Source organism: Moschus berezovskii, chromosome 25, assembly GCF_049115385.1.
Source record: "Moschus berezovskii isolate FMDL1 chromosome 25, NW_MosBer_1.0, whole genome shotgun sequence".
In the NCBI taxonomy this organism is placed as follows: domain Eukaryota; kingdom Metazoa; phylum Chordata; class Mammalia; order Artiodactyla; family Moschidae; genus Moschus; species Moschus berezovskii.
The window spans coordinates 39,792,634-39,817,065 of NC_142484.1; the positions used below are offsets into that span (position 1 = coordinate 39,792,634).

General features: G+C 43.8%; 1 long non-coding RNA gene across 2 annotated transcripts in view; it reads left to right on the forward strand.

Moving 5' to 3' along the window:
* Positions 1 to 24,432, forward strand: part of LOC148773895 (uncharacterized) — a 40,998-nt gene that overhangs the window by 3,907 nt on the left and 12,659 nt on the right. The window contains exons 2-4 of one of the 2 annotated variants that reach the window (XR_016036368.1): positions 4,861 to 5,023; positions 10,665 to 13,051; positions 14,078 to 16,293. This is a non-coding gene — a long non-coding RNA (uncharacterized LOC148773895). Of the gene's footprint in view, positions 1 to 4,860; positions 5,024 to 10,664; positions 13,052 to 14,077; positions 16,294 to 24,432 lie in introns of those variants that run through there. The other variant, XR_016036369.1, reaches the window with a different exon arrangement.

Genomic DNA, 24,432 nt, shown 5'->3' on the forward strand with positions numbered 1-24,432 from the left:
CCATTGATAGAGGTGCGACTGTACCCTGCAGGGTGAACAACGGTGGCCTTGGTCACTGCTGTGCATGGCCAGCCAGGGTCAGGATGACCCACAGCCATGGGAAGAAAAGGTAATAGAATCTGACGCTGGGAACAGTGGAGCGTGGCAGGGCTGGGAGCTGGGAACCCTGGGTCAAATAGCTGTACGCCACATGCAATGTTCCTTAAAAAGCCTTGTCCTTACCGCATACACTAGCATGCTGCTGACACAAGACTGTTTAGTCTAAGGTCCAATTTGACGTTTAATTACAATAAGCTTCCTTAATTCATGGAATCGCTTATTTCATGGTTCAAGTCATCTTGTAAATATTAGGGATGAAAAGGGAGGAAGGACTTGAGCCGAAGTTTTCTAACACCTGTCAGATAACTAGTTCTGTGTGCTAAGTTCTAGGCCCAAAAGGAGCTCCTCCTAAAATGAACAGGCACAAATCATCGTGTCCTCAGTGAGCCTAGTGTCTAGGAGGAAGCATGAGTCAGGACTATTCTATCTGTAAAATAAGATAGGAGAGGACTTCCCTGGTGGTACAGGGGCTAGGAACCCGCCTGCCAGTGCAGAGGATACAGGTTAGACCCCTGGTCTGGGAAGATTTCACATGCTGCAGAGCAACTGAAGCCCGTGGGCCACATCTAGGCAGCTTGAGCTCTAGAGCCTGAGAGCTGCAACCGCTAAAGTCCACATGCCTACAGCCTGTGCTTAGCAGCAAGAGAAGTTGCCACAATGAGAAGCCTGTGCACTGCAATGAAGAATAGCCCCCACTCACCACATCTAGAGAAAGCCCATGCACAGCAATGAATACCCAGCACAGCCAAAAATAAATTAATTTTTAAAAAAAAGATAGGAGGAGAGAAGTAATGATAGCTAGCATTTATTAAACACTTTCTATGGGCAAGATGCTATTATAAATGTTTTACATTTAAAGACTCAGGTAAAACTAACAAAAACCTGATGAGGTCAGTACTACCATTAGCTCCATTTTACAGATGAGAAAACTGAGGTGTGGAAAGGTTTGTAACTTGCCTAAAATCACAGCTGAGGGGTCAATAGCGATTTGAACTCAAGTGGTGTAACTGCAGATTCTAACTGGACTATTCTTGCCTGCCTGGGACCACCTGAAAGGTACATTCCAGAAGCTTTTGGGAGCTCAGCTGAGGGGCATATTCCATGCACCCAAGGAGAACGATTACCCACACTTTGTGGGAGAAGTGACCTTTGTGCTAAGCCTCAAAGGATGGGGAGAGTTTGGACATATACATGTTGACAGTCCAAGTGGGGGAATAATTCAGGGAAAAGGAGAGAAGTGTTTCCAGATTGAGAACAACCTTAATAAAACACTGAGCAGGATTTAAGGAAATAGTAAAGCTGAGTCTGGGTATTAGAATGTGCCAAAACAAAGTAGTGGGGGGTACTTCCCTGGTGATTCAGTAGTTAAAACTCTGCACTCCCAATACAAGGGGCTGTGGTGGCTCAGACTGTAAAGAATCTGCCTGCAAGGCAAGAGACCTGGGTTCGATTCCTGGGTCAGGAAGATCCCCTGGAGACGGGATTGACAACCCACTCCATGGGTCACAAAGAGTCAGACATGACTGAGCGACTAACACACAGTTTCAGTCCCTGGTGAGGGAACTGAATCCCACATGTCGCAACTAAGAGTTTGCATGCTACAACTAAAGATCCTGCAGCTGCAATGAAGACCTGGTGCAGCCAAATTAAGTAATTAATTAATTTTTTAAAAACAGCGGGGAAAGTGCTAGGGGTTGAGCCAGAGCTGGACTGGAAAAGTTTGCTTATAAAATTGATTTTTCTAACCTACTCCCAATGCTTTGCCAAACTAATTTATCACCAAAAGCCACTCTCAGAGAAAAACTTTGACATTACACATGAACAGATGAGAAAGTTAAAAAAAAAAGAAAGCTTTCCTCTAAGGACTAGCAAGTACAAGGGGACTCAACCTCTGGTTCCAGTTTTCTGTTTCTCAGCTATGAACATCCTTCCAGATGTTCTAAATCAGTTTTACACTATCAGATCATTAGATAAATAAAGGCATACATCACATAGTGTTGGCTTAGTTGCTAAGTCATGTCCAACTCTTTCAGCTGCATGGACTGTAACCTGACAGGCTCCTCTGTCCATGGGATTCTCCAAGCAAGAATACTGGAGCGGGTTGCCATTTCCTTCCCCAGGGGATCTTCCCAACCTAGGAATAGAACCTGCGTCTCCTACATCGGTAGGTGGATTCTTTACTGTTGAGCCACCAGGGAAGCCCACACATCACATCTTGGATGGTAAACAGATTTTTGGCAATGATCCTTAGTAATCATGAAAGATTCTAGAGCTTCTTTAGAAATAACTGGGGCTTGACTTAGTGTCATAGCCACACAAGTAATATGTAATTTGAGTGTAAAATAAATTCATGTATTTATTTTAGAGTCATAAGGTCTTTAGAAATCATGCCCACTTATTTTGCAGAGGAAGCAAACAGATCTGAAAAGGTTAAATGGGTTTAAGTCAATTCACCGAATCAACAGCAAAATCACTTCTCGAACACAACAGTTTTGGAATGTAGAACAAATGCTTTTATTGCACATTTATAACATCTGCACGTAGACCTGTGTCCAAAGTTCTCCTGTTCCATCATTCATTCATGAGTTTTTGAAATTTGGTTAAAACAAAACATTCAAATAAGAGACTTTAAAAATGTTGAACACAGAATGTTTTATGCTTTCGAAAGTGATCTTTTTCTTTTAGTACACCAAGTTACAAAATAATTCAGTAGAGATATTAAAGTTAACAATAGCTGACTAGGACTTTGCTGGTGGCCCAGTGGTTAAGAATCTGCCTTCTTAACCACTGGAGGAGGTGCAGGTTTGATCCCTGATCGGGGAACTAAAATCCTGCTGGCATTCAAAGTCAGATTCCCTGGGGATTCCCCTTCCCAGATCCCCAGGCTGGGCAGCCTGAGGTGGGGCCCAGAACCCCCACAACAGTGTGAGAACTTCTGGTATTATTGCTCTCCAGCTTGCGGGTCGCCCACCTGGCGGGTGTAGGATTTCTTTGTATTGTGATGGTGCCTCTCCTACTATCTCATTGTAGCTTCTCCCCTGTCCTTGGACGTGGGGTATCTTTTGGGTGGGTTCCAGTGTCCCCTTGGCATTGGTTGTTCAACGGCTAGCTGTGACCTTGGTGGTCTCTCGGGAGAAGCGGAACATCTACTACTCCTGTGCCATCTTGAACAAATCTCCCCCTGGTTGGAGAACTAAGATCGCACATGCCGTGGGGCAACTGAACCCATGCTCTAGAGCCTGTGCCCCACAACTTGAGAAGAACCGACACAACACAACTACAGAAGCCCATGTGCTGCAACAAGGGCCCATGCAGCCCAGCATCCCCCATGCCACAGCGAAGACCCTAATTGCCACAGCCAAGACCTGAGACAGCCAAATAATGCAATATTTTTACAAACCCATCTGACCCTCCTTGCGCACTTGCTCTGAGCACTTAAAACACTTCATCTTATATCATCAGGACAACAATCGTTAAAAAAGTAGTACTGCTGTTCCATGTTATAGTTGGGTTAACGTCAAGGGATTTAGTAGTGGGCTCAAGATTACACAGCTAGTGAGTAACAGTCAGTACTCAGACCCCAGGGTCGCCTGACTGCAAATTCTGTGTTATGAACTACTCTAAATAGGGGCTTCCCAAGTGGTTCAGAGGTAAAGACTCCGCCTGCCAATGCAGGAGATGCAGGTTCGATCTCTGAGTCAGGAAGATCCCTGGGAGAAGGAAATGGCAACCGACCCCAGTATTCTTGCCTGGAGAATCCCATGGACAGAGGAGCCTGGTGGTCTACAGTCCACGGGGTCACAAACAGTTGGATACCTCTTAGGGACTAAACAACAACAACTATTATAATACTTGAACTCTGTATGCAGCAGTGGACGGAACTTAACCTTCCGACCAGGAAATGTTAATTATTCAGACAAAGTATAGAAACTAGAAGGCTTAATCTTCAAGAATTTTTGCCGTTCACTGAAACACTTCTTTATTTTTTTATTTTTGGCCTCACTGCACGACTTGTGAGCTCTTAGTTCCCTGACCAGGGATTGAACCTGTGCCCCCTGCAGTGGAAGTATAAGTCTTAATCAATACATGGCCAGGGAAGTCCCCTAGAAAACCCTGCTAATAGGACTTTCTGTGTCACAACTGACCATCTTTGCGGCCCTTTGCTGGGGAGACCGACACCCCGGTTATTACACAGTCAGAATGCCAGTGGCCACTGTGCCTGTTAGCCTGTGGCCTACCCAGTGCCAAGGCCACAAAGAGCCGCCCTGCCACGAGTGAAGCCAGGGACCCTGGGCAGGAGACTAGAGGCTTGAGGAGCCCAGCCTTCGGCCCCTCCTCCCGGCCCCACCCGAGCTTCACTGACCACAGGCCCCACTGACTGCGCTGCAGCCATGGCCTTTGGTGCCTCTGCTTCTTCTCTGTCCCTGGCCACCGCCCTTCACCGGCAACCAGCTCTTGCCGTACATATTAAGTCGCTTCAGTCATGTCGGATTCTTTGCGACCCCATGGCCTGTAGCCCACCAGGCGCCTCTGTCCGTGGGGATTTCCTAGGCAAGAATACTGGCGTGGACTGCCATGCCCTCCTCCAGGGGATCTTTCCCACCCAGGGATCGAACCCAGGTCTTCTGTATTGGTAGGCAGGTTCTTTACAATTAGTGCCCCCTGGGAAGCCCCATCTCTTGCCAGGACTATTAGAAAAGGCCCTTATATCCTCATGCAGCGAACCTAACACTTCCAATTCATTCTCCCCTCTGCAACCAGAATGAGCTCTCTCAAATCATTGAAATGATCATGCCAATCCTCTACATTGAAATCTTTGATGGCTTCGTGTTTCCTGCAAAGGAGGATTCATACTCTCAAGCATGGCATTCGATGCCCTTCATGATTTGGCCCTTCCTGACCCTCTGGGACTCAGAAGATATTTGTAAGTGCTCTCCTGCTTGGGTATCGTGTTAGCAAACATTTCCTACACTTGTTATTCAACAGTCAGATCTGAGTATCCACAATGTGTTGAATTCTAATAATCACTATTTTTTTTTCTTTTACAGTTAGGAACATAGAATCTAGAGATCTGAGTTTAGGACCAGTTCTGACCCTTTCTCTCTATGTGAATTTGGGCAAGTCTTTTCCCTCCTCTGGACTCCAATTTTGCTATATGTATAAAAGGTGGATTGAAGTGATCTTTAAGGTCAGAACAGCCCATGTCTACCTATTCCGGTCCTTGATATTAGATTTTCCTTGAAAGAACAACCAAGAATACTAGCCCTTAATCAGCCCAAGGTGTGTGTTCTGTAGCTGAGTCCTATGCTTAGCAACTTGGAGACATGTTCGGTTTTGTTTTGTTTCTTTTTTTTTTTTTATGAGAAACTTAAGTCTATTTATTTATTTGGCTGCCTGGGTCTCAGTTGCATGATGTGAAATCTTCTGTTGAGGCATCCAGGCTTAGTTTCCCTGTGGCTTGTGGGATCTTAGTTCCTTGACCTAGTTTGGAACCCATGTCCCCTGCATTGTAAGGCAGATTCTTAACCACTAGACCAGCAGGAAAAGTAAATCCTTGGAGACAGCCTTTCTTTACCCTCTCACCACTTCAGCACTGTCTCTTGGACTCTCCTGACTGGAACTGCCCTGAATCTCAACACTAGCATTTACATCTTCAATGTAATAGAACCTGAAGCTGAGCCAATGGAGCGCTTAGAACCTTCAGCTGTGATCTCATCTTCTGACCAAGATTTTTCTTGGCCTGTGATTGCTCAGCCCCAACCAGGGGTGGGGGAAAAAAGCCCCTACTCCAGGAAGTGCTGGCGCTGACTCAGAATGTTGTAGGTCTAGATTGGAGCAGAAATGTGTGGACCAGCAGGGACCATGTAAGCTCCAGCAGGAAAGACAGAGAAAAAAAATCCAGGCAATCCCCAAGGGGAAAGAGACTTCCAGATATGGTGTGAGGGAGAAGTCCTCTGTTGAGAACCTTCTGTGTATCAAGAGCTTTCAATCTGAATTTCAATTTTGCAAGGCAGGTATTATTATCCTACTTTCAAAACTCAGATTCAGTAAGTTTTCCAGAATCCCATGACTAGTGAGTAGCTGCGGGATGCAAACCTAGGCCTTGAGAGGCTTGCGTTCTTTCACACATTCTGAGAACTATTGGGGAGGAACTTAGGAAGTCTTGAGAGTAAGACCGAAGGCTCAGGGAACACTCACTGGATGGCTGTTCCAAGGAAATGGGCAAAATACTGATGGGAAAATATTGAACCTGAAATTCCCAGCATTAACTATGAAAATTCTCCAAGACAGGCTTCAACAGTATGTGAGATATGAACTTTCAGATGTTCAAGCTGGATTTCGAAAAGGCAGAAGAACCAGAGATCAAATTGCCAACATCCTCTGGATCATCGGAAAAGCAAGAGAGTTCCAGAAAAACATCTACTTTTGCTTTACTGACTACACCAAAGCCTTTGACTGTGTGGATCATAACAAACTGTGGAAAATTCTTCAAAAAATGAGAATACCAGACCACCTGACCTGTCTCCTGAGAAACCTGTATGCAGGTCAGGAAGCAGCAGTTAGAACTGGACATGGAACAACAGACTGGTTCCAAATTAAGAAAGGGGTATGTCAAGGCTGTATATTGTCACCCTGCTTATTTAACTTATATGTAGAGTACATCATTCGAAATGCCAGGCTGGATGAAGCACAAGCTGGAATCAAGATTGCCAGGAGAAATATCAATAACCTCAGATATGTAGATGACACCACCTTATGGCAGAAAGTGAGGAAGAACTAAAGACCTCTTGAGGAAAGTGAAAGAAGAGAGTGAAAAAGTTGGCTAAAACTCAACATTCAGAAAACTAAGACCATGGCGTCCAGTCCCATCACTTCATGGCAAATAGATTGGGAAACAATGGAAACAATGACAGACTATTTTGGGGGCTCCAAAAATCACTGCAGATGGTGACTGCAGCCACGAGATTAAAAGATGCTTGCTCCTCGGAAGAAAAGCTATGACCAACCTAGACAGCATATTAAAAAGCAGAGACATTACTTTGCCAACAAAGGTCCATCTAGTCAAAGATTATGGTTTTTCCAGTGGTCATGTACGGATGTGAGAGTTGGACTATAACGAAAACTGAGCACCAAAGAATTGTTGCTCTTGAACTGTGATGTGGCGAAAACTCTTGAGAGTCCCTTGGATTGCAAGGAGATCCAACCAGTCCATCCTAAAGGAAATAAGTCCTGAATATTCATTGGAAGGACTGATGCTAAAGCTGAAGCTCCAATCCTTTGGCCACCCGATGGGAAGAACTGTCTCATTGGAAAAGACCCTGATGCTGGGAAAGATTGAAGGCGGGAGCAGAAGGGGATGACAGAGGATGAGATGGTCGGAAGGCATCTCTGACTCAATGGACATGAGCTTGAGTAAACTCTGGGAGTTGGTGATGGACAGGGAGGCCTGGTGTGCTGCAGTCCACGGGTTGCAAAGAGTTGGACGCGACTGAGCGACTGAACTGAATTGAACTATGAAAAGGGCTCCCCTGGTGGCTCAGTGGTAAAGAACCCACCTGTCAATGCAGGAGACAAAAGTTCTATCCCTGGGTCAGGAAGATCCCCTGGAGGAGGAAATGGCAACCCACTCCAGTATTCTTGCCTGGAGAATTCCATGGACAGAGGAGCCTGATGGGCTACCATCTATGGGGTTGCAAAGAGCTTAACATGACTTGGCAGCTGAGCAGCAACAACAAACTGTGAGGAACGGTAGAATGACACCACACTAAAGAGCTTCAGGTCCTTGGTGGGGGGAGGTGGACAAAATGATGCTGGTGATTCCATGAACACGAATGTGACTCAGAAGCCGGGTGTGGCCTCAGGCATCTGGTCCCCCCATCTGTCTGGGCAGGCTAATCTGTGGCTGGAGCCCCCGTCTGCCCGGGGGTGCGTGGCACTCTAATCTCCTGGCTTCACGGCCAGCTTGACATTTCTGCTGAGTCTGACTCACTCGCTCCCAGCCTCAACTGTTCTGTGCCAGTGCAGACTTCTTTTACAGTTGGCCTACTTAGAAACACAGGATGTTAGTGTTGGAAGGGATCTACCTCAGAAGTCACCTAGCATAACCCACCCCCTCCACGTCACAAATGAGAGAAGGGGCCCCAGGCGAGGGTTGGCGATGCCTGAGCTCGGGTGAGCTGAAGTGTGAGACATGGCGGGACCTCAGCCACACAGACCTGTGGGGCAGCTGGAGGACGCTGGGGTGCAGCAACCCTGGAGCTGGCAATGCGCATTCTGCCGCAGGATGTGGGGGGCTGGTGGGGGGCATGGAGAGTGCACCCAGCGCTCAGGAAGGACTGGCTGGGATGGAGAAGCAGAGTGTCGGGATCCTAGCCAAGCTCTCTGGAGTTCAGGGTGGTGTTTCTGTTCCAGCGTGGGAAACATGAGGTTTGGAGAGGAGAGTTAGGCTTGAAGGTTAGTTGTCAGGAATCAACCCATAAGTTCAGGAGTGTGATGGAGTGTGAAGATAAAAGTCATAATAAAGAGGCTGCCTCCCCGGTGGCCCAGGGGTTACGAGTCCACCTTGCAGTGTAGGGGACCCTGGTCTGATTCCTGGTCTGGGAAGAGCCCACCTGCTGAGAGGCAACTGAGCCTGCGAGCCACAACTACTGAGCCCCTGCACCGCAAGTATTGAAGCCCGCGTGCTCCCCAGCCTGTGCTCCACAACAAGAGAGGCCTCCACGGTGAGAAGCCTGGAGAAAGCTTGCAGGCAGCGATGAAGATCCAGCACAGCCAGAAATAAAAATAATAAATTAAAAAAAAAGAGGCTGTCAGGGTATGCAGAGTTCACCAAAAGCACAACCAAGTCCTGATTAGAGTCAGCACACCCCATCCCCGTTGGGGATTGTGGCTGATGCCCTTCTCACCCTTTTCAAGCAGGCCTCAGCGTGAAGCTGCAGGGAGCAACTGACTCCAGATATCGCTGGGGAGCCAGGGAAGATAGCCCCGAAGTGTTCTATCCATTCTGCCTCCCAGATGTCTCTGGAACGTCCCTGTCCTCCGTTTCTACTGTCAACATCCTGAGCCCACCTGAATTATTACAGCAGAGTTTTGGTTCTTGTCTTATGAACCAAAAGAGGTGGCTCACCCTCTGCCTCTACTAAAGCATTCTTACTGTCACCAGAGCAACGTTTCTACAATACATGAGGATGTCATTTGCTTTCTCTAAGTGTTGGGTGGCTTACTGTTGTCTTGTAGCCTTTCTCGACCTGGAGAGTCAAGCCCCACTGAGAAGAGGGCTGTTCTCTCTAGGATGGTATAAAGCTAGTATTATTCTAGGCATAGAGCGGGTATCTTGATTTGTACAATGGATATCTGGAGTCAAATGGGCTTAAAAAGTTCAAAAGTCTAAGCCTGACTTTCCAGGTCCCACATAGCCTCAGCCCAAGCTTCCTTCCCTCATCTCCTGCCCTCCCTGCCACGCCTCCTATGCTCTGGCCACCAAATTCAACCCATTCTCATGCTACTTTGCATTTCATGGTTTAATATTCTTCCTTCTACCTGGCCTCCCTATTGACTTTGTAAAATCTTAATTATCCTTCAGGGCCTAGCTCAGAGGTCACCCTCCTCTTTCTTTGAACTGGTGCCTCTATAATTGTCAAAGGTTGATCAAATTATTCTTTCCTCTATGTATCCATATTATTTGGTATCTGTGCCACTGTACAGAACATCACTCACAGTTGGAGGTTTCCTTATCTCTTTGTGACCAACAAAACCTCGAGTTTCTGAGCAGTAGGTAGCATCCCCCTCCCATCCCCTCCTCCAACCTGAATAGATGTTTATCGAACTGAATGGTCCATTAGTGTTAGTCGCTCAGTCGTGCCCGACTCTTTGCGACCCCATGGACTACAGCCCACCAGGCTCCTCTGTCCATGAAATTTTCCAGGTGAGGATACTGGGGTGGGTTGCCATTTCCTTCTCCAGGGGATCTTCCCAACCCAGGGATCAAACCCGGGTCTCCTGCACTTCAGGCAGATTCTCTACCGACTGAGCTGGTCCATAGCTCCCTAGAAATTAAAAAGCATTGGTAATTCTGGAACACAGGGGCCCTTGACTCTTAGTCCACCATTATTTGGGTTTCTGGGGCTTCCCTGGTGGTTCAGCAGTAAAGACTCTGCCTACCAGTGCAGGAGGTGCAAGTTTCATCCCTGGATGGGGAAGATCCCCTGGAGGAGTGCATGGTAACCCGCTCCAGTATTCTTGCCGGGAAGATCCCATGGACAGAGGAGTTTGGTGGGCTACGGCCTGGTGGGGTTGCAAAGAGCTGAACACTGAAGCAACTGAGCACAAGCATGCTTTGGGTTTCTACACATGACAACAACTAGATCAAACATTAAATATGCAGGTGCGCATGGTGATACTATGGGCTGGGAGGAACCTTCCTGAATAATTACTGACAGAGCAAGGTAGTAAGGGCTGGAAGGCCCCACTGGGAAGGGAGAATGGAAACAGAAGTCAGGATGAGGAGTTAAACCCCATCAGGACTGACTTTATCCCGCATGGGATTGACTTTATCATTTTTCCAGGAAATAAGAAAAGAAAAAGAAGGAGATGTAGTTGGTGGTGGGATTAAATGAAGAACACCTACATCGAGAACTGATGTTTGAAATGACTCATCAAAGCTGAAATGTGATAACCAAGAGAACTTACATTTGCATGTTGCAGAATTCCGTCACATATCTGATCTCATTGAATTCTCAGAATGACCGTGTGGCCGAGGTGATGGATAAGGGTGTGTGTGTGTGTGTGTGTGTGTGTGTGTGTGTGTGCGCGCGCACGCACACACTCTGTTGTTGCACTCCTCCCTTAAATTGGAGATGACTAAGGTTAAGAGAGGAGAAATGATGTGTCCACTGCCCCTAAGGAAAGCTGCTGGAACCAGAAGGCAGGCCTGCAGATCTCTCGGTCCAGAGCCACATCCCCTTTATTTAAGACCAGGGAGCCATCTCCTCTGGTCTAAAAGCTGAAGGTCTTTGTCAAATCAAATCAGATAACACATAGAGGTTTTTCTGAGTCATGACTCGGAGGGACTCGCCACAATCTCAAGACTTCTTAGGGTGTTTTAAAAGGAAGATAGAAACCCATGAGTCAGCTGACTTGCTGGCTGATACAGAGCAGTCCTCGGTTTGAACTGGGCAACAGTTTGACTTGACTACAGAATCTGGGGCAGGAGACAAGAGCTGGGGGTGGTTTGTTTTAACCTGCCTGTGGCAGCAGGAGGCATATAGGGCAGCGGATGAGGGCCCTGCTCCTGCTGTTCTTTTCGATCGGCTTCAGATGGAGCAAGAGAGAGAGTCAGGAAAATGGAGTGGAAGAGTGGAAATCACACGAGACTGCCCAGCTGGTCCTTGCCACCTCAGATTTACCCATGAACTTCGGAACCTGTGAGACCACAGAACAGAAGTACCACCCGGCTCCCCAGACATCCCTTCTGCTGTCATTTAGTATCTCTGTTTTACATGTCCTATCGCCCTAACAAAGTGATGAGACCTTCAGGGGCACACAATTGGTTTAAATAACTTCTCACCCCACTGTGTAGTGTTCTGAATGGATAAAACAAATCTCAGGGGACTTCCCTGGTGGTCCACTATGTGCTAGGTACTACTATGTGTGGGCAATGTGTTAAGTGCTAGGTTGTTGTTTAGTCGCTAAGTCGTATCTGACTCTTTGTGACCCCAAGGACTGTAGCCCACCAGGCTCCTTTGTCCATGGGATTTCCCAAGCAAGAATGCTAGACCGGGTTGCCATTTCCTCCTTCAGGGGATCTTCCTGGCCCAGGGATTGAACCCATGTCTCCTGCTTGGCAGGCAGATTCTCTACTACTGAGCCACCAGGGAAGCAGGTGCTAAGTATCTGGTGGTAAATAAATCTGCCCACCTTCTCGACAGTTAGAGTTCAGGTGATGTAGACTGGCTTGGCTGAAAGAAAGCCCAGAGATTGTCTAATTCAACTGCCTCATTTTAACAGTGAGAAAATGAAAGACCCAGAGAAGGGTGGTATCTTGCTGAAGGTCATACGACTAGTCCAAGGCAAAGCCAGATAAAGAAAATAGTTCTCCTTTTCAATTAAGATCTTGATCTGTAGTTATTCTGGAGGCCAAGAAAAGCATTATCTCTCTTCCCTTCTGTCCCAACTCAACAAATCTCTTTCTTGGCTTCTTGATTATTGGAGAAAGTGAATGTTTTCCTACCCTGTCATTTCTGGAACTAAGCAAGGTCTGTTAGCAATAAACCAGAGTTCCCTCATTCTCTGGAATTCTTTCTTCTATGTCCCTTGCAAACCCCGCTCTCCATTGAGGCTCTTAGTCTTGTAACTGGAGCCCCAGGACCAGGGGAAACAGGCTGCTTGACTTTTTTTTTTTTTTTAACAAGAAGCAGAATATATTAACTTCATCTCAGAAAACACCATGAAGTTCCATTTCACTGTTGTCTAAAAGATTCATTATGGAAGGAATACCCATACTATATGTATTAGGATTCTCTAGAAGACTCTTGAGAGTCCCTTGGACTGCAACAAGATCCAACCAGTCCATTCTAAAGGAGATCAATCCTGGGTGTTCATTGGAAGGACTGATGCTAAAGCTGAAACTCCAAACTTTGGCCACCTCATGCGACGAGTTGACTCACTGGAAAAGACTCTGATGCTGGGAGGGATTAAGGGCAGGAGGAGAAGGGGACCTGGATGGCATCAGCGACTCAATGGACGTGAGTTTGAGTGAACTCCGGGAGCTGGTGATGGACAGGGAGGCCTGGCGTGCTGTGATTCATGGGGTCGCAAAGAGTCGGACACGACTGAGCGACTGAACTGAACTGAACTGAGAGAAACAGAACCAACAGAGGAGTGAGAGACAGAGAAAGAAAGACAGAAAGAGAGATTTATTTTAAGGAACTTGCTCCTGTAATTATGAAGGCTGGTAAGTCCAAGCTCTGCAGGGTAGGCCAGCACACTGGAGACCCAGGGAAGAGCCAGTATTGTAGTTTAAATCCAAAGGCCATCTACTGGCAAAACTCCCTGTTGCTTGGGAGAGGTCAGTCTTTGTTCTAATCAGGCCTTCCATGGATTGAATGAGACCCACTCCCATTATGGAGACAATCTGCTTTACTTTAAATGTTAATCTCATTATCATGAGGTATCATGTTCATGCCCTCATAGAAACATCCAGAATAACATTTGAGCAAATATTGGGGCACCACGGCCAGGCAAGTTGACACATAAAGTTAACCATCAGAGGAAGTGCAAGAGGAAAGGAACATAGGTGTACCTAGAGCTGATTCATGTTGATGTTTGGCAAAAACCAACACATTGTTGTAGAGCAATTATCCTTCAATTAAAAATAAATAAATTTAAGTATTAAAAAATTAACCATCACGATAATATAAGCTGAAAATTTTACCACCCCTAGAGTCATATTAGGATCTTCCCTGGTGGCTCAGACGGTAAAGCGTCTGCCTACAATGCCTACCATGTGAGAGACCCGGATTCAATCCCTGGGTTGGGAAGATCCCCTGAAGAAGGAAATGGCAACCTACTCCAGTACTCTTGCCTGGAAAATCTCATGGATGGCGGAACCTGGTAGGCTAGTCCACGGGGTCGCAAAGAGTTGGACACGACTGAGCGACTTCACTTCACTTCACTTCACTTTAGAGTCATATCAGAATTCTGAAGTCATCATGTGGGTGTCAGTTGCTGGGGGAACCACCAGATACAAAGTCCTAGAGATCAGCATCAAGGGAGAAGGACGCCTGGGGAGACTAAAAAGCATCAGTGTACAGAAGGCTGATTCTAAAAGACCAATCAGAAGAGGGTTTCATTTTGGCAAACCTAGAGGCTCCCTAGCCCTCATTCTTTTTCTTTTTTCTATTCTGTGTCATAGATGAAGGGGAGGAAAATTCACAAACCAAAGACCAGATATGAGGACATTGCCTCACTCTTTTTTCAGATATGCCGGTGGACCAGAGTTCCAACAACCAGACCTTTTTGGCTGAGATCCTTCCTCCCTATATAGAGAACTGAGACACTTGGCTTTGCACTCAGAGTGAACTTGCAGCTGTAGAAGAAGGTCTGTGAGGCTTAGTGAAGCTGCAGCAGCCTTCCTGCACATGTCCCACGAAGGGCTTGGAACCAGGAGAATCATATGCAATCTACTAGCATCACTGTGCCAGCCACTGCTCCAGATGTTGGCTACACCACAGTGGACAGAAGCCACCAGAATCCTTGCTTTCCCGGAGTTTGCATTCTACTTTGTGAGGCAGACAATACACACTATACATAAGTGCAATGCAACCTAGAATATGCTAATGACAAGGGCTAAAGACAAAAATAAAGCAGGGAAGGGAACTGGGAAATGTTGGGGAATGGATGTTTCCATTTCACATAAGATGGCTAAAGAAAGCCTTACTGAGAAAATGATATTTGAGTAGAAACCATGGATTTCCCTGGTGGTCCAGTGGTTAAGACTCAACGCTTCCACTGCAGGGCATCCCAGGTCAGGAACCAAGATCCCACATGCCACATGGCATGGCCAAAAAAAAAAAAAAGACCAGACACAAGTGACAAAGTGAGGAAAAGTGTGGAATGCAGACATCTGGGGAAAGAGCATTTCAGGCAGGCAGAAGACCATTGTGGGTTGAATAGTTACCCAACAGATACCTTGAAGTTATATTTCCTGGTACCTATAAAATTTGTCCTTATTTGGAAACAGAGGCTTTGTAGATGTAATCAAGTTCAGATGAGGTCAGTAGGGTGGGTCCCAATCCAATAGGTATGACTGGCATCCTTATAAGAGGACACAGAGACGCAGATACAGAGCGGGAAGGCCGTGTGATGATGGCGTCAGAGACTGGAGAAAGGCAGCTGCAAGCCAAGGACGGCCAAGTATTCCTGACCGCCCTCAGAAACCGGGAAGAGGCAAGGAGGCGTCCTCCCCTACAGGATTCAGAGGGCACACAGCCCTGCCAGCACCTCGATTTTGAACGTCTAGCCGTCAGAACTGTGAGACAATTCATTTCTGAGGTTTCAAGCCACCCAGTTTGGGGCACGTTGCTAACAGCCACCCTGGGAAATGAATACAGCCATGAAGCAGAAATGTGCCTGGTGTGTTGAAGGAATACGGAAGCCAGGGTAGCAGGGTGGGAGTGACAGGAGATCAGAGAGGCTACATGACAGACAGTGAGATGAGAGCACTGTATGGTCAGAGAAGTCCTGTGATCTTTTCTTCCACGGGCTCACATGCACTGTGTTTATGGCGGAAAGGAAATGTACAGGAGAACCTGGATTACATTAGGTAGAAGAAACAATCCTAAGGAGTCATGAAAAAGTTCCCAAATTGTACAAATATGAATGCTTAGGATTAAATCTTTCATTTGTTCGTTAAGTCTATCTTTGTCTATAGTGCCAATGCACACTTAATTTTTAAAAGGATGAAACTTTTATTTTCAAAACAGATCATTAGGTGGCAAAGCATGAACTCTTATCTCTTATCGCTAGTTGATGACACCAGTGACCAACTGGGTTGTTCAGATCATAATCACATGACCCGAAAGTTCCAAATGTTGGCCTCAGTTGCCCCTCTACCACCTTACAGGTTTGGTGTCTGCAGCCAACACATCTGGTCTCTCTGTATTTCTTGGAGATCTGTGACCGAGCTTTCTCCTGGGTCAGATATCCACTTCTGAACCAAGGCCCAGATCAGGGCTGAGAACTGGGTCATTTTGGATGGAAAACTGTCCTCCATCCTAGACTGTGGGTGGAGAGTTTATTTTCTAAAAAAGAGGATACGTGAGTGGGAAGGATATAAAGGGCATCTCTAGCACAGAAATCTTGCCTAAGACTGTGCTCCCAATGCAGGGGGCCCAGGTTTGATTCCTGGTCAGGGAACCGAAACCCACATGCTGTAACTGAGACTTGGCATAGTCAAATAAATAAATGAATATTTTAAAAAAACCCTCGCCCATGGTATTACAGAAGAAATCTTCAACTTGAAGCCAGAGATCATCTTTGAGCTCCCCCTCTGCCATATTATTTGTATGATTACTTGTAGTATTAATTTGTATGATTATTATAATTATTATAAATAATTATAATAAATTATCTATAATAATTATACAACAATTATAAATTATATATTTTATTAAATTACAGGTTAATTATAATAATAAACATAGTAATAATTATAAATTAATTATTAATTTGTATGATTATTTGTATGTATTAATTGTATGAACTTGAATGGAGTCAATTAAACTTTGAGTCGGTTTCCTTAAATGAAAAAAAGAGGGAATACCCCAACTTCACATGTTTGCTTTCATTTACTTATTTTTCAAATAATTCTACATTTTTTGAGATGCTCACTAAGTTAAGCACCAGAAATACAGAGATTAAAGTTATAACCTCTGCTGCAGAGATGTCCACAGGCTAGTGAAGGAGGTAGGTAAGAAAACAAATTCCTTTTCTTTTTTTTTTTCATAGTCCAATTAGATTTCTTTTTTTTTTTTTTTTTCATTTAATTTAAATTATTTTTTTTCTTTTTATTTATTTATTTTTTATTGGAGGCTAATTATTTTACAATATTATATTGGTTTGTTTTGCCATACATTGACATGAATCCACCCCTGGTGTACATGAGTTCACCCTCCTGAACCCCCCTCCCACCTCCCTCCTCCCTTTATCCCCCCCCGGGTCATCCCCGCACACCAGCCCCAAGCATCCTGTAACATGCATCGACCCTGAACTTGTGATTCGTTTCACATATGACAACATACATGTTTCAATGCCATTCTCCCAAATCATCCCACCCTCACCCTCTCCCACAGAGTCCCAAAGACTGTTCTATACATCTGTGTCTCTTTTGCTGTCTCGTATACAGGGTTATCATTTGCATCTTTCTAAATTCCGTATATCTGCGTTAGTATACTCTATTGGTGTTTTTCTTTCTGGCTTACTTCACTCTGTATAATAGGCTCCAGTTTCATCCACCTCATTAGAACTGATTCAAATGCATTGTTTTTAATGGATGAGTAATACTCCATTGTGTATATATACCACGGCTTTCTTATCCATTCGTCTGCAGATGGACATCTAGGTTGCTTCCATGTCCTGGCTATTATAAACAGTGCTGCAATGAACATTGGAGTACATGTGTCTCTTTCAATTCTGGTTTCCTCGGTCTGTATGCCCAGGAGTGCAATTGCTGGATCATATGGCAGTTCTATTTCCAGTTTTTTGAGGAATCTCCACACTGTTCTCCATAGTGGCTGTACTAGTTTGCATTCCCACCAACAGTGTAAGAGGGTTCCCTTCTCTCCACACCCTCTCCAGCATTTATTGCATGTAGACTTTTGGATAGCAGCCATTCTGACTGGTGTGAAATGGTATCTCATTGTGGTTTTGATTTGCATTTCTCTGATTATGAGAGATGTTGAGCATTTTTTCATGTGTTTGTTAGCCATCTTTCTGTCTTCTTTGGAGAAATGTCTGTTTAGTTCTTTGGCCCATTTTTTGATTGGGTCATTTATTTTTCTGGAATTGAGCTGCAGGAGCTGCTTGTATATTTTGGAGATTAATCCTTTGTCAGTTGCTTCATTTGCTATTATTTTCTCCCATTCTGAAGGCTGTCTTTTCACCTTACTTATAGTTTCCTTTGTTGTGCAGAAGCTTTTGATTTTAATTAGGTCCCATTTGTTTATTTTTGCTTTTATTTCCAATATTCTGGGAGGTGGGTCTTGGAGGATCCTGCTGTGATTTATGTCGGAGTGTTTTGCCTATGTTCTCCTCTAGGAGTTTTATAGAATTTAGCTCTCTAATCCATTTTGAGTTTATTTTGGTGTATGGTGTTAGGAAGTGGTCTAGTTTCATTCTTTTACAAGTGGCTGACCAGTTTTCCCAGCACCACTTGTTAAAGAGACTGTCTTTTCTCCATTTTTATATTCTTGCCTCCTTTGTCCATAGGTGCATGGATTTATCTCTGGGCTTTCTATTTTGTTCCATTGATCTATATTTCTGTCTTTATGCCAGTACCATACTGTCTTGATGACTGTGGCTTTGTAGTAGAGCCTGAAGTCTGGCAGGTTAATTCCCCAGTTCCATTTTTCTTCCTCAAGATTGCTTTGGCTATTCGAGGTTTTTTGTATTTCCATACAAATTGTGAGATTATTTGTTCTAGTTCTGTGAAAAATATCATTGGTAGCTTGATAGGGATTGCATTGAATGTATAAATTACTTTGGGTAGTATACACATTTTTACAATATTTATTCTTCCAATCCATGAACACGGTCTATTTCTCCATCTATTAGTGTCCTCTTTGATTACTTTCACAAGTGTTTTATAGTTTTCTATGTACAAGTCTTTTGTTTCCTTAGGTAGATATATTCCTAAGTATTTAATTCTTTTCCTTGCAACAGTGAATGGAATAGTTTCCTTAATTTCTCTTTCTATTTTCTCATTATTAGTGTATAGGAATGCAAGGGATTTCTGTGTGTTGATTTTATATCCTGCCACTTTACTGTAATCATTGATTAGCTCTAGTAGTTTTCTGGTAGAGTCTTTAGGGTTTTCTGTGTAGAGGATCATATCATCAGCGAACAGTGAAAGTTTTACTTCTTCTTTTCCAATTTGTATTCCTTTTATGTCTTTTTCTGCTCTGATTGCTGTGGCCAAAACTTCCAGAACTATGTTGAATAGTAGTGGTGAGAGTGGGCACCCTTGTCTTGTTCCTGACTTTAGGGGAAGTGTTTTCAGTTTTTCACCATTGAGGATAATGTTTGCTGTGGGTTTGTCATATATAGCTTTTATTATGTTGAGATATGTGCCTTCTATTCCCACTTTCTGGAGGGTTTTTATCATAAATGGATGTTGAATTTTGTCGAAGGCTTTCTCTGCATCTATTGAGATAATCATATGATTTTTATTTTTCAGTTTGTTAATGTGGTGTATTACGTTGATTGATTTGCGTATATTGAAGAATCCTTGGATTCCTGGGATAAAGCCCTCTTGGTCATGATGTATGATCTTCTTAATGTGTTGTTGGATTCTGACTGCTAGAATTTTGTTAAGGATTTTTGCATCTATGTTCATCAGTGATATTGGTCTGTAGTTTTCTTTTTTTGTGGGGTCTTTACCAGGTTTTGGGATTAGGGTGATGGTGTCCTCATAGAATAAGTTTGGAAGTTTCCCTTCCTCAGCAATTTTCTGGAGAGTTTGAGTAGAATAGGTTTTCAGTTCAGTCACTCAGTCGTGTCCGACTCTCTGCAACCCCATGAATCACAGCATGCCAGGCCTCCCAGTCCATCACCAACTCCCAGAGTTCACTCAAACTCATGTCCACAGAGTCGGTGATGCCATCCAGCCATCTCATTCTCTGTCGTCCCCTTCTCCTCCAGCCCCCAACCTTTCCCAACATCAGAGTCTTTTCCAGTGAGTCAACTCGTCGCATGAGGTGGCCAAAGTATTGCAGTTTCAGCTTTAGCATCAGCCCTTCCAATGAACACCCAGGATTGATCTCCTCTAGAATGGACTGGTTGGATCTCCCTGAAGTCCAAGGGATCTCAAGAGTCTTCTCCAGCACCACAGTTCAAAAGCATCAATTCTTCAGCGATCCGCTTCCTTCACAGTCCAACTCTCACATCCATACATGACCACGGGAAAAACCATAGCCTTGACTAGACAGACCTTGGTTGGCAAAGGAATGTCTCTGCTTTTTAATATACTATCAAGGTTGGTCATAACTTTCCTTCCAAGGAGTAAGCCTCTTTTAATTTCATGGCTGCAATCAGCATCTGCAGTGATTTTGGAGCCCAGAAAAATAAAGACTGACACTGTTTCCACTGTTTCCCCATCTATTTCCCATGAAGTGATGGGACCAGATGCCATGATCTTTGTTTTCTGAATGTTGAGTTTCAAGCCAACCTTTTCACTCCCCTCTTTCACTTTCATCAAGAGGCTTTTGAGTTCCTCTTCACTTTCTGCCATAAGGGTAGTGTCATCTGCATATCTGAGGTTATTGATATTTCTCCCGGCAATCTTGATTCCAGCTTGTGCTTCTTCCAGCCCAGCGTTCCTCATGATGTACTCTGCATATAAGTTAAATAAGCAAGGTGACAATATACAGCCTTGACGGACTCCTTTTCCTATTTGGAACCAGTCTGTTGTTCCATGTCCAGTTCTGACTGTTGCTTCCTGACCGGCATACAGGTTTCTCAAGAGGCAGGTCAGGTGGTCTGGGATTCCCATCTCTTTCAGAATGTTCCACAGTTTATTGTGATCCACACAGTCAAAGGCTTTGGCATAGTCAATGAAGCAGAAATAGTATTTTTCCGGAACTCTCTTGCTTTCTCCATGATCCAGCAGATGTTGGCAATTTGATCTCTGGTGCCTCTGCCTTTTCTAAAACCTGCTTGAACATCTGGGAGTTCATGGTTCACATATTACTGAAGCCTGGCTTGGAGAATTTTGAGCATGACTTTACTAGCGTGTGAGATGAGTGCAGTTGTGCGGTAGTTTGAACATTCTTTGGCATTGCATTTCTTTGGGATTGGAATGAAGACTGACCTTTTCCAGTCCTGTGGCCACTGCTGAGTTTTCCAAATTTGCTGGCATATTGAGTGCAGCAGTTTCACAGCAGCATCTTTCAAGATTTGAAATAGCTCAACTGCAATTCCATCACCTCCACTAGCTTTGTTCGTAGTGATGCTTTCCAAGGCCCATTTGACTTCACATTCCAAGATGTCTGGCTCTAGGTCAGTGATCACGTTATCATGACTATCGTGGTCATGAAGATCTTTTTTGTACAGTTCTTCTGTGTATTCTTGCCACCTCTTCTTAATATCTTCTACTTCTGTTAGGTCCATACAATTTCTGTCCTTTATCGAGCCCATCTTTGCATGAAATGTTCCCTTGGAATCTCTAATTTTCTTGAAGAGATCTCTTGTTTTTCCTATTCTGTCGTTTTCCTCTATTTCTTTGCATTGATCACTGAGGAAGGCTTTCTTATCTCTCCTTGGTATTCTTTGGAATTCTGCATTCAGATGCTTATATCTTTCCTTTTCTCCTTTGCTTTTCGTTTCTCTTCTTTTCACAGCTATTTGTAAGGCCTCCTCAGACAGCCATTTTGCTTTTTTGCATTTCTTTTCCATGGAGATGGTCTTGGTCCCTGTCTCCTGTACAATGTCACGAACCTCTGTCCAGAGTTCATCAGGCACTCTATCTATCAGATCTAGTCCCTTAAATCTATTTCTCACTTCCACTGTATAATCATAAGGGATTTCATTTAGGTCATATCTGAATGGCCTAGTGGTTTTCCCTCAGTTCAGTTCAGTTCAGTCACTCAGTCGTGTCTGACTCTCCGCGACCCCATGAATCACAGCACGCCAGGCCTCCCTGTCCATCACCAACTCCCGGAGTTCACTCAAACTCATGTCCACAGAGTCAGTGATGCCATCCAACCATCTCATTCTCCGTCGTCCCTTTCTCCTCCCGCCCCCAACCTTTCCCAGCATCAGAGTCTTTTCCAGTGAGTCAACTCGTCGCATGAGGTGGCCAAAGTATTGCAGTTTCAGCTTTAACGTCAGTCCCTCCAATGAACATCCAGGATTGATCTCCTCTAGAATGGACTGGTTGGATCTCCTTGCAGTATAAGGGACTCTCAAGAGTCTTCTCCAACACCACAGTTCAAAAGCATCGATTCTTCGGCGATCAGCTTTCTTCACAGTCCAACTCTCACATCCATACATGACCATGGGAAAAACCATTGCCTTGACTAGACGGACCTTGGTTGGCAAAGTAATGTCTCTGCTTTTTAATATACTATCAAGGTTGGTCATAACTTTCCTTCCAAGGAGCAAGCGTTTTTTAATTTCATGGCTGCAAATAAGCATCTGCAGTGATTTTGAAGCCCAAAAAAATAAAGTCTGACACTGTTTCCACTGTTTTTCCATCTATTTCCCATGAAGTGATGGGACCAGATGCCATGATCTTCGTTTTCTGAATGTTGAGCTTCAAGCCAACCTTTTCACTCTCCTCTTTCACTTTCATCAAGAGGCTTTTGAGTTCCTCTTCACTTTCTGCCATAACGGTAGTGTCATCTGCATGGTTTTCCCTACTTTCTTCAATTTCAGTCTGAATTTGGCAATAAAGAGTTCATGATCTGAGCCACAGTCAGATCCTGGTCTTGTTTTTGCTAACTGTATACAGCTTCTCCATCTTTGGCTGCAAAGAATATAATCAATCTGATTTTGGCTCTTCTCTAAATTTTTGGTAGAATTCAGCTGTGAAGCCATCTGGACCTGGGCTTTTGTTTGCTGGAAGATTTCTGATTACAGCCTCTAGTTCTGTGCTTGTGATGGGTCTATTCAGATTTTCTATTTCTTCCTGGTTCAGTTTTGGAAAGTTGTACTTTTCTAGGAATTTGTCCATTTCTTCCCGGTTATTCATTTTATTGCCATATAATTGCTGATAGTATTCTCTAATAATCCTTTGTATTTCTGTGTTGTCAGTTGTGATCTCTCCATTTTCATTTCTAATTTTATTGATTTGGTTCTTCTCCCTTTGTTTCTTGATGAGTCTGGCTAGTGGTTTGTCAATTTTATTTACCTTCTCAAAGAACCAGCTTTTGACTTTGTTAATTTTTGCTATGGTCTCTTTTGCTTCTTTTGCATTTATCTCTGCCCTAATTTTTACTATTTCTTTCCTTCTACTGACCCTGGGGTTCTTCATTTCTTCCTTTTCTAGTTGCTTTAGATTTAGAGTTAGGTTATTTAGTTGACTTTTTTCTTGTTTCTTGAGGTGTTCCTGTATTGCTATGAACTTCCCCCTTAGCACTGCTTTTACAGTGTCCCAGAGGTTTTGGGTTGTTGTGTTTTCATTTTCATTCATTTCTATGCATATTTTGATTTCTCTTTTGATTTCTTCTATGATTTGTTCATTATTCAGCAGCGTGTTCTTCAGTCTCCATATGTTGGCATTTTTAATAGTTTTTCTCCTGTAGTTGAGATCTAATCTTACTGCATTGTGGTCAGAAAAGATGCTTGGAATGATTTCAATTTTTTTGAATTTACCAAGGCTAGATTTATGGCCCAGGATGTGATCTATCCTGGAAAAGGTTCCATGTGCTGTTGAGAAAAAGGTGAAATTCATTGTTTTGGGGTGAAATGTCCTATAGATATCTATTAGGTCTAACTGGTCTATTGTATCATTTAAAGTTTGTGTTTCCTTGTTAATTTTCTGTTTAGTTGATCTATCCATAGATGTAAGTGGGGTATTAAAATCTCCTACTATTATTGCATTGTTGTTAATTTCCCCTTTCATACTTGTTAGTAATTGTCTTACATATTGCGGTACTATGTTGGGTGCATAAATATTTATAATTGTTATATCTTCTTCTTGGATTGATCCTTTGATCATTATGTAGTTTCCTTCTTTGTCTCTTTTCACAGCCTTTGTTTTAAAGTCTATTTTATCTGATATGAGTATTGCTACTCCTGCTTTCTTTTGGTCTCTATTTGCATGGAATATCTTTTTCCAGCCCTTCACCTTCAGTCTGTATGTATCCCTTGATTTGAGGTGGGTCTCTTGCAGACAACATATATGGGGGTCTTGTTTTTGTATCCATTCAGCCAGCCTTTGTCTTTTGGTTGGGGCATTCAACCCATTTACATTTAAGGTAATTATTGATAAGTACGATCCCGTAGCCATTTTCTTTATTGTTTTGGGTTCGAGTTTATACACCCTTTCTGTGTTTCCTGTCTAGAGAAGATCCTTTAGCATTTGTTGGAGAGCTGGTTTGGTGATGCTGAATTCCTTCAGCTTTTGCTTGTCTGTAAAGCTTTTGATTTCTCCTTCATATTTGAATGAGATCCTTGCTGGGTACAGTAATCTGGGCTGTAGGGTATTTTCTTTCATCACTTTAAGTATGTCTTGCCATTCCCTCCTGGCCTGAAGAGTTTCTGTTGAAAGATCGGCTGTTATCCTTATGGGAATCCCCTTGTGTGTTATTTGCTGCTTTTCCCTTGCTGCTTTTAACATTTGTTCTTTGTGTTTGATCTTTGTTAATTTGATTAATATGTGTCTTGGAGTATTTCGCCTTGGGTTTTCCTGTTTGGGACTCTCTGGGATTCTTGGACTTGGATGATTATTTCTTTCCCCATTTTAGGGAAGTTTTCAACTATTATCTCCTCAAGTATTCTTTCATGGTCTTTCTTTTTGTCTTCTTCTTCTGGGATTCCTATGATTCGAATGTTGGAGCGTTTAACATTGTCCCAGAGGTCTCTAATATTGTCCTCATTTCTTTTAATTCGTTTTTA